The following is a 10,755-nucleotide window of genomic DNA, read 5'->3' as shown; positions in this document are numbered from 1 at the left end:
TGTAAAACCCAACAGGAGAAGTACCAGAGTCAAGAGTGGGAGATTTCAACAAGCCTAGACAGAATCAAATTATTATTTTTAAATTATGCCTTCTATGTTCACAGGTTCTACAAAACTAGAAATTACCATGTACAGCTTCTGTATGACACTTATTTCAGATTAATCTCGATGTCAATAACCTAGATTAGATTCTAGTCCTTAATCTGGACCACCGAAGAAATAACAAGGCCCCATCAGGTTGGAAGACTCAGACCCTGAAACAAACTTCTCTGGCAGATTCCGCATGCCTTTGTGGACAAGTAAAGCTGAATATATAGAATCTAAGGTGGAACACACCTACATCTGAAGCCAGAAGAGACAGTCTAGCCTAACCTTCCCCCTGCCATCGATTCTGAATTTCACCCAGGTACACTTATTACTGCATTTAATATCTTGTTCTTAATATCAGCAAAATTAATTTGCTGTGTGCACTGCATGACATTACCAGCAAAAGAAGGAAACTGATTAGCTAAATAGGAAATGAGAAGCTTGCCATCTTTCAGGAAGAATGCAATAATGAATAAGTACTTACAACTGGTTTCAGGAGCTTTCATATCATTCCCAAGCAATACAAATGATTTTTCATGGCATAGTTCTTAATTAATTTGTTCCTAAAAATAAATAAAAAAATAAATAAAAATTAAAAAAAAAACAAAAAACAGGTTACCTGGAATAAAAACACTTTCCAAATTTCAGAACAACTTCAGAAAAACAGACCGATTTCTCCAACAGACTTATGCATCTTCCTTGACTTCTCTACCTATTTCTTTTAGACCCCTCTCCTTATACCACAAGACCTCCACACTTTCTGGCTCGGTTGCAGTGAGAAGACCAGCCTGTAGAGAGTGCCTGAGCAATGGGCTGCAGGATTTTGGAAGCAAACATGGAGACAGCTGGAGGATGAGCTGGGCTCATGCATGGCTTTTCCATTCATTTCTGTAAAACCTCTAGGCCAGCTCAGATGATACAGAAACTCTCAAGTGAGAAATGATCCATTTTCATTACTGTCACATTTCCATAGCAAATATAAATCATCCTGGGCTTGTAAAAAAGAAAAACGCCTAAAAAACAAACAAGATGTAGAATGATTCAGAATACTGTTTTTTTACAGCCCTATTGTTATTCTCAAAGGAATTCACATAAAAGGTAGCCAGCATGACATCTGTGTTAATATATACATGTAGCACCTATGGATTTACTTTTTAATTACAGCAAGAAACTTTATGTCATCTGTACAGAGTGAGGTAAAGCGCATTTTTCCTGCCTGTATAAGCTTGGGTATACCAGTTTCCTCCCTAAAGTGCACGTAATAGCTACATTTAAGTAAATCAGGCCAATGTGTCCTCTTTTATTTTATGTTAAGGTAAACTAGCCTTCCTCTCCCATTGGAGCCTAATTTTTCTTTATGGCTATTTAAAACCTATTATAGGTTAACATTAACATTCAGGCTGCTTCCTGCACTGTCTGATTCTGCTAGATGATAAACTTAATAGCTTTCAGTGACAGACAGCAACTGCAAAGTTGGGGGGAAGGGGAATTTCATCTCCAACAGCAGTCTATGACATTTATAGCAGTTTAATAACAACATCAATAAAAATGCAGATCTACTGTAAAATGCCTGTGGTGGCAATTACTCCAGTTTGTTTACTTTGGCCGCAGTCACCAGCAAGGAGGACCTATTCAGCTTATGAGGCACCACCTCTTCTTTTCCAGTCATACATATCCCATGTCTGGACCAAGAAAGGAATAGATTTTTTTGTAGGATGAGTGTGGTGAAAAATCAGGAAAGTACAGGGGGCATACACTGTACCACACCTGGCATAGAGCTTATTTCTTCAGCACACAGTCATTCCAGTATTGTGGCACGATGAACTAGTATTGGCATTAAGTGATATGCACACAAAATATAACCTTGAAAAAGATATTACCTAAGAAGAAAAAAATCTTGCACTGTATTAATTTTATAAAATTGAATTAAGCCTGCTTTTATTAAATAGGTATAGCAGTAGTTTTGAAACCCAAATCTGATGCATACATCACTCTACGTTGCCTTAGCGGTTCAACTGCTGGATATTTGAAATCCTTCTCCTGATAGCAAATAAAAAAAATCTCTAAAGAGACTTTAATCAAAAGGTTTATGTTTTCTAAAATTGGTCTTTCTTGTTGGGAATAACGTGGCTTCTAGAGATAGCAAATCACCACTTGTCTTACTGGTTGCTTTGGAATATTTTCACTACCCAGAGGTAGTATTTGTATTATGAGGGAACATGTAATCTAATTCTACAGCATTTCCAAATACACTCACACTTAAAGAGAAAACTTTCTTGTAACCATGACAACTGAAAAAATGGCTGCCTTCACCTGTGTGGGCTTTCTCCTTCGCATATCTGCTCCTTCGATCTGCACAAAAAGAGCACTGGTGTACATGGACACAGCCTTGAAGGATCAAGCTGATGCTATGCAATGAATCATTTGTTATTAGGTGCAAAGGAATTTTAAACAATATTTCAGTGAACATCAGCCTAGCCAAAAATCCCATTTAGACGGGTTTGATCTATAGCCAAGCCTCCCATGGTTTCAAGCTTTGGGCCTTAATAACAGCAACAACAAAGTCTTAGTTTGCAAAAACTTGTCACGTATGTGATCATGTTTCATTGCTATGCAAACCCAACTAGCTATGCCAGCATTTTTTTCACAACATATGCCTACTACACGTGTAAACCTAGTGTCCATGTTCCAGCCTGATGGCATGTTCATGTTTAACATACGATGTTATTTTGACTTCAGTAGCTCTGAACAGAACAGATGGCACATTTAAGAAAAAATCATTAAGTCATGTGAAGATAAGTTTTAACTTTTTCATGTGATTTTCTCCTTATTAAAAATATTTTTGGTAACCACAGTCAGAACATTTTACATTCATTAAGTTTTGTTAAAAGGCAACAAGCCTTCTGCATTAGAAATTCACAGCTGGTTAACTATTTCTTTTGGAAGGCTAGAAGAACTTTGAGGATTATTTGATGGTGACAGTCAGTAAGTGAGCAAAATCTAATTATTTTTAAAGAAAAATGGATTTTATTTTATGCTACTTGAATTTAGAAAGAGCTTTTGGAACTTGTGATATACCATGATATAAGTGAGGAACATAAATGGTGCTAAGATGATCCTAAGATTGGTGTGGGTGTTCCTGTCTTCAGGTCCATTTGGTAAAGGCTAAAACACTTGGAATTAAGTGAAGATGCTTCAACACTATAAGAAAATTATGTACTCGAGGATTTTCTAAGGCTGATAGTTTCCACATGGACAGGGAAAAAACATCAGTATGCCCTTGTGGCTAGGTTTAGCTAATTTTCTTGTGCACACAGGGAAGTGTCATAGGAAACACTTCTATCTCCTTGCAAAAAAAGCATGTCAGGAAGGTATTAATCTGTTCTCATTTATAGATCATTACAAAGCATTATTATTTGATCTTCATTCTAATTCAACCAGTTAACAGCCAGGAGTACAGATTTTACTATATCTCCCTGTGAAACTCAGAAAATGCCCTGTACCTGCCTGAAAGTTTCAAAATAAACCTATAGCAAAATATACGCCTATCACAATACCAGGTACCCATTCATCTTCACAGCATATCATGAATATTTTTCCATCCCAAAGAATGAGAAAGTGTGAAAGGAGGAAGTTGTGCAGCACTGTGAAGAGAGACTCTAGGCTGCACAAGGGAAGACTGCAGTCTAGCAGGTCTCTTCTTAATGCACAGTCGGGCATGGAGTTCATTCAAATTCAACACACCTAGCTCACCTGTGCCACATGTTGTTAAAAAAAATTAAATGCACGTCTAACAGCAGAAGAAGAGGCAAATGTCTACTGTGTACATTTTATTCTCAACTTGAGAGATTCCAAAGTATTCAGGAATATCAACAGCTTAAGAGCATGAAAATTTATGTAATCAGAAAGACAATTACCACATATAGCCCTCTTGCTTCCCACCCCCACTGTACACACCAGTTCCAGAACACAGTGACATCACACATGATTACAGATTCTCAGGAGTTGGGCTGCATCTTCTGTCTCTCTGATAAATACCTTGAAAGAAGATAGGGCTCAGCAGAAACTACAGAAAACCTTTGAATCTAGTCTAAGTCGGGATTTAGGTAGGTCCCTAGCCTGCCCAAAACTACAGAGAGGCACAAAAGTACTATAAAAGCACCCTTCCACTCTAACTCCATTGAATTTAGCAGGAGGTGAGTCCCTAACCTCACAGCTAGTGGAAAGTACGGTTGGTTGGAAAAGGAAGACTTAAAATCACTTTGCAAGACAACCCTTCAATGCTGAATCACAGCTGAGAGCAATACATAACACAAACATGCAGATAACATGTACAAAAACTACATAAAATGGCCAGCAGGGCAAAAGCACTCCACCTGCCAGCTAACATGAGATGACTGAATTTTGGCTGAGCATACAGTCACAGATGGTTTCACTGAGATGGGCAGCCAGCATCAGCGGAGATAGTCTGGCAGAGAAAATCTGGATGGCAGACAAGGTAGAAAGGGGATAAGCATTCCACTCCTTCTCAAAGTAAGTTGCTGTTTTCTTTTCGAAGTTTCAAACTCTTTGGGCCTAATTAAATTTGAAGAGGGAAATGAGGAGTAAGCAAAATTCTTGGACAAAAGGGCTGGTTTTTTCAGCTCCGTGAGGATTGCAAGCAACACATAAAAGGCAGTGTCAGGTATTAAAGCAAAACAGTGTGCCCTTCAACAGCAGTAAGGAAAGCATGAACAAGAGAGAGGACCTGTCTATTTTAGGAGCGTAATTGTTTTGTAGAAAACACACCAACCCAGGCATTCCTCTAATCCTGTTCACTAATACACAGTGCTTCACAGCATTTCCAATCAGGGAAATCAACTGTTACACCTGATAACATAAATATTTGTTCCACATAATTTATTTTTTTAGAATTATGAATGCTGGCATAAACACTGCTTATTCAGCTGGTTGCATGAAGAATTAAGGAGCTCTGCCCTTAGCTATCCTGTGCAGGCCAACTGCAATGCAGGAATGCAGAGCAGCATCTAGGAAGCCAGTAGTCAGCTACTATCTTCAAACCTCAGCAGTAGCCTTCCAGAACCTGCAGATAGAGACCAATGGAGTCTAACTGTTACTGACCTTCAACAAGAGAGATCAATGAACCCTGGGTAAAATGAGCAAACCACTTTACAATTACAGAATTCATGCCTGTCCATGGCTATACTGCACCAGTTCTTCCAGACAATCCTCTAAACTGACTGTTAGTCTGCAAGTTATTTAACAAATGAGAGCCAAAACAGCTTCTCAGAAATAAACTTACTGAAGATCTACAGTGCGTGTCTTTCATATTCAATTAAACAGAGACAGAATAAAGTTTAACTACAGCTTTGTCATGATTTCTGGTGAGGACTAACGTAGAACCATTAAAGACTTGAATTTAAGCTTGTCCCTCAAAATTTGCCTGGATTTAATCCTGCTTATTGGTACATTTATTACACTACTTGCCATCATGGTGAAGTGCCTTGCACAGATTTCACTAACATTTTACTGAAAATAATAACAAAGATACAATGCTATATTTTTCTGTGAGTGGTTCAAAAGACTTCCATCTACACAATTCAAAGTACAAATTGATGAACTCATGTCCCAACAAATGAATTTGGACCTAAATGTCCACATTTTAATAGTGGAAATGGAATGTGGAAAATGAGGAAAAGAGTTCATGACCTCTTGAAGCGGTGACATTTTGTTTGGGAAAAAAAAAGCTTTGGGAACATTAAGACAGAGAAATGTACTTTGCAGCCCATAATATTTGATGCATCATAACACGCAGGACATAGTAGATTTGAGACCTGAAACTATTTTGAACCTCAGCAGCAGGTATAATGCTACGATTGTTCTTGTCTTGTCAGGAACAAGCCTCTATGTCTGAGTTTCACCACAATGACCTCTGAGTTTTCTGAGGAACACAGTCCTGAAAAGCCTCTACAAAGACTGACATAATAGTTTTTCCTACAGCATTATCAAAAACTGCTTGTGTATAACTTGCCCAGCTATAAATGTCGAACCACTCAAACACTGAGGTAGTAGATGAGATGGATCATCAAATATAACACATCACTTTATTAATAAATAAAATTACAGACATCTTGGCTGACTGTTTTTGAGAAACAAATAAGATTTGTTGAAATTAGTTAGGATCTGTAGGTGATAATTTGTTTTTTTTTAACTTTCAAACAAAGCATAGTCTCATGCTTTTAACAATTACACTTTTATAAAATAACTGGAGTACACATTTCCAGATTTTTATGCAGCAATGTTATGTGTGAGAAATTTAAAGATGCAATCTTTTCTTTGCCTCATACTTATCTTCATGTCTTTCATGACATTCAAGGAATTATAAATTGCCATCTGATGTAGTCTGCTGTGGGCCACCACTAAAAGAAAAGATCACAGTTATGCATTTGTGTATCTCATTTCTGCTGCAGATTTTCATGTATTGGCTCTCTTTTGATAACAAAGGTTTCATTGTCTTCTGTTACAAATGCCAATGGGATTCCTCTAAAATCACAGAACACATTAGATACATTATCCCTTTCATACTTTTGGTTTCAACTCTCTATTGGGAAAAGTGCACTTCATCAGTTCTTCCTTATGTCAAATCTTCAGTAATGCAACTCTCATGCAAATACAGCATACTGCCTTGGTATTAACCCATAGTAGACCAAGTATGCTGACATTATAGTACAATAAATAAAATAAATTTCTAATCAAGACTCTCTTAAAGTCCAACTTAAAAATGTGAAAGTTTCCCGTAACAAAAGCATCTGCTCAGTTTTCAAGCAAGATATTTTTATACCTTCACTTACACACACTTATGAATTAGGCAGAATCAGTATCAAGGTCTGTATTTCTGCACTCAATCAGAGAAAAAGAGTGCACAAACAAAATTAATAGATACCTTTATTTAAAAAAGGAAAGAATAAAGAAAAATTTAAAAAGCTCACAAATATATAATTAACTGTACCTTGATAATCTATGCAAATCAACCATAATTCCAGGAAGTTGAAGACGACTGCTCACTGGTAGAAAACAGAAATATCTAATAACATTTCCTTTATAAAGCATCAAATTTGTATGTTCACAAGACCCATCACTGTAAATAGTTCCTGATAGCTCAGAATTAAAACCAGCATGGCATATCAGAGTATAAGAGTAATTTTATACTGACATACAGATGGAAGTTGCCCCTTCTTCGTCAACTCTCTCACAGTGGCCAAGAGCAAATACACAGAAGAGAGAAAAGAAGAGAGAAGCAGGGAGCAAAACCTTCCTGATATACTCTCAGTTCCAGCAGTCAGTAATTCTCAGACTTCCTTAACTTCATGCAATTCTGCTTTTAATGGCACTGCACGTGATTTCGTTTCATGATTGTTTTATTGAAGCCACGTAAAGTTCTATCATCTTTTAACCATAAGTTACAGTTTAAATTTCTCACTGCGTGGAGAAATACCCAATTCACTTTGTTTTAAATCTGTAGCCCGTTATCTTCAATTTGATCTTGTAAATTTCTGTTCAGGGAGAGGAACATTAATGGAATTTTTGTGGAACATCCATAAGTAACAAAGGAGATAAGTAAGATAATTGCACAGAGAGAATGTTATAGTGGCTCTTGCAGATATAACACAAATTTCTTAGGTTATTTAATTTGTTCAGAGATCTGCCTCTGGAGATACCAGTTAGATAAATGTATCTTCCAATGTCATTTAGTAGCCCACATAAAAAGGGACTTATTCTGTTCTTTTCCAGGTAGAAGATGTTAATCCACACATTAACATAAAAAAAATAAAGGGTAATTGTCACTATAATTAATCATCTCAAAAAGGGAAAACTTACACCTGTTTGAATTTAGGGAATCAGTTACACTTTCAACATCTTTAACTAGAATCAATATACAGTTTTGGAAAGTCACCAATAGTGACTTCAATAGTACCAGACAATTAAAGGAAAAATGTCATGTTTCACAGACAAAATTTAGTCAGCTGTATTCTTTAGATCTTTGCTTGAAGCAAGGATTCAAAAATCAGAATTCAGGAAGAACCCTGAAATGAGACAAGTAGAATATTAACAATTTATTTTTATTTATTTATTTTTTAAATACAGCTGATTTCATTCACTAGATTTCTATATTTCTAGTTGTTTATATGATCTCTATTACTGTGGTCACTTAAAGTTTTTACTGAGTTAGTTAAGAGTTTTTCTTTACTTATTTTTAAGGGGGAACTCCTGTTTGCTTGCAAATAAAATAAAAAGAAACATTTACATGTGAGCTGAAATTAATGGCTGTAGCATGGATCTTTACTGAAGTGTCCTAATGATGGCCACTTTCTATGCAAGCATAGCCTGCCATAGAACAGGTCTTTGGAAGGCTACCACTGGAGGCTGCCCACTGACCCCTGGAGCCCCAGCAGCTGAGCGAAACCCAGCAGCTAATTGGTGATGTGAATGTGATGACAGTTTCCATGTTTACTTTGAAATTAGTCATTTCTCCCTGTCCAGTTTGTAGGAAATCGTGAAGAAAAAAAAAAGGGAAAAAAATTGTTTAGTTTCAGTTCAACCAGATGCACACTAAATAAATTCTGAATGCTGGCCAGCTTTAGTTTTTATTTAACTTATTCAAGTAACTCCTTCCCCTTTTTTGGTGTGGGATAAAAGAGGATCAGTATCAGATGGCCTTTCAGGTACAAAAAGATTTACCCAGGGGCAAAGCAAAAGTTCTGAACATGCTCTGAAAAGTTCTGAACAGCCCATAGGACCATTTTTCCTGTCTGAACCATTTAGAATATTGTATTTTGATATAATATTAGATTTGAGTAGAGTAGACTTATAGAGCAAAAGCTTTTTTTTTTTTTAAATGAGCAAACCTTTAAGAGTAATGCAAATCGCAATTGTCTTGAAGCTGTAGAAGGTCTCATCAAATTTCACCTTTTATGTACTCCCATATTATTTTGGCTTCACTTTTTGCTAGATCTTAGGTAAAAATTAAAGAATAGAAAGGACATGTATACCCTCCTTACTTCAATAGAACTTCATAAACTGTTTCCTTAAAAAAAAAAAAAAAGAGAGATTCTATTCTGCTAATAAGTACCTGTACTTCTCATACATACCACCTTACAAATGTAACACTGCAGTACAGGTATTTTAGTGCAGTTTTTTATATCTATATGATAAAACAGGTATAGTTAAATGGTAATGTCAGTATATTACTAAGGTATTTAATAGTCAAGTACTTTTTAAATAATTTCTTTAAAAGTTGTTGTCCTCTGAGGCCTGACATGGAATTAAGTGATAAAATCTCATTTAGAAAAGCACTCATAGGCTTTAAAAATATAAATATTCTCAAGAAATAAACTAGTTTAAAAAAAAAAACAAAAAACAAGCTCTGAAACACAAAGTGCTGAGAACAAGGAACCTCAATAAAAATCAGTTACCACTCCCACAAGAGTACAAGGGAAACACCTTCATTTTTTCATTGTTGTGATCATTTCTAAAGAACACATGTAAAAAATGTGTTTTTTTTAATGGATAATTTTAAAGGGGACTATTTTCTTGTTTTCTGACAATACTACCATTCACTGGAAGCCTCATAAATGCTTTCTAAATGTAGTCTATAATTCATCTCACATATTTGCACAAATCCTATATTTGCAGTGTCCAGAACAATTAGCACATAAATAATGTTTACTTTCCAGTAAATAAGGCTCTCAGGAAGTAAATCAGAGTAAGCAATCCCTTTAAAAAAAATAAGTGACATCACAGCAACTTTAGCTATTGTATATTTTCTCTCCAGTAACTGTCTCTAACTGTCAGATAATAATGGATAATAACTGAAGGCCTGCCTGAAGATAACAAAAACAATATGCAACACTATATGTAACAGTGCCATCTGGTGACCGCTACTCAATAAGTGAACTTCCTCATTTTCCAATGAAAAAGTTCAAAAAACTCTTTCCACATCAATTCTGGTTTCTCCAGTCCCAGTTGCCTATGCACATTTTTCGTTCAGAAGCTGCAAAACCATCTAGAAGAGACCCAGTAAAAAAATAGGAAAAAGGAATCTGTAGTGATGGATGGATCAGTAACTACATCAATGGTTTCTCTCCCCGGGCTTAGATTTCCAGGAAAGAACAAGGACGTTCAAAGGGAAGAAGCACTGTGCTGAACTGCAGACCTCAGACTTTGCTCAGAGAGTCACATTTGGAAAGGAACAAAAGATCACCCCAGTTATAATTTACTCTTTTGTTAAGAGATACTGCAGTGAATATATAGACTATACTTCAAAGCACTTCTTAGCTGAATAACAATTCTTCTTTGAAGATTGCTCTTGATTTTAAAATGATGAATTTCTTACCATACCATTTACTAGTCAAAACAAATGTCATTATCAAGATTCCCCCACAATTACCTTAGCTTACAAGACTCAAGATGTTTTATGCTTTCATACACCGACACTGACAACAGTCAGATAATACAAACCACGTTGCAATTCCCCAATGACTTTTTCATGTGAACTATAAATAGGGAATATTCAATGGAAAGAAAACAACTAGGGATTTTTATAAATCTGCAGAGTAACAGGGGAAATGGCTATTCTTTTTACAGACTAAACTGCACATTGTGTATAAA

General features: G+C 36.1%; 1 long non-coding RNA gene across 1 annotated transcript in view; it reads right to left on the bottom strand.

The window, feature by feature from the left end:
• Positions 1 to 571: 571 nt before the first annotated feature.
• LOC109367287 overlaps positions 572 to 10,755 on the bottom strand; it is a 55,593-nt gene continuing 45,409 nt past the window's right edge. The window contains exon 6 of the long non-coding RNA XR_004159582.1: positions 572 to 650. This is a non-coding gene — a long non-coding RNA (uncharacterized LOC109367287). The remainder of the gene's footprint in view (positions 651 to 10,755) is intronic.

This window comes from Meleagris gallopavo, chromosome 4 (assembly GCF_000146605.3).
Source record: "Meleagris gallopavo isolate NT-WF06-2002-E0010 breed Aviagen turkey brand Nicholas breeding stock chromosome 4, Turkey_5.1, whole genome shotgun sequence".
In the NCBI taxonomy this organism is placed as follows: Eukaryota; Metazoa; Chordata; class Aves; order Galliformes; family Phasianidae; genus Meleagris; species Meleagris gallopavo.
Note: the sequence above shows the minus strand (reverse complement) of the source record. Positions and strands in the feature narration are given on the sequence as shown.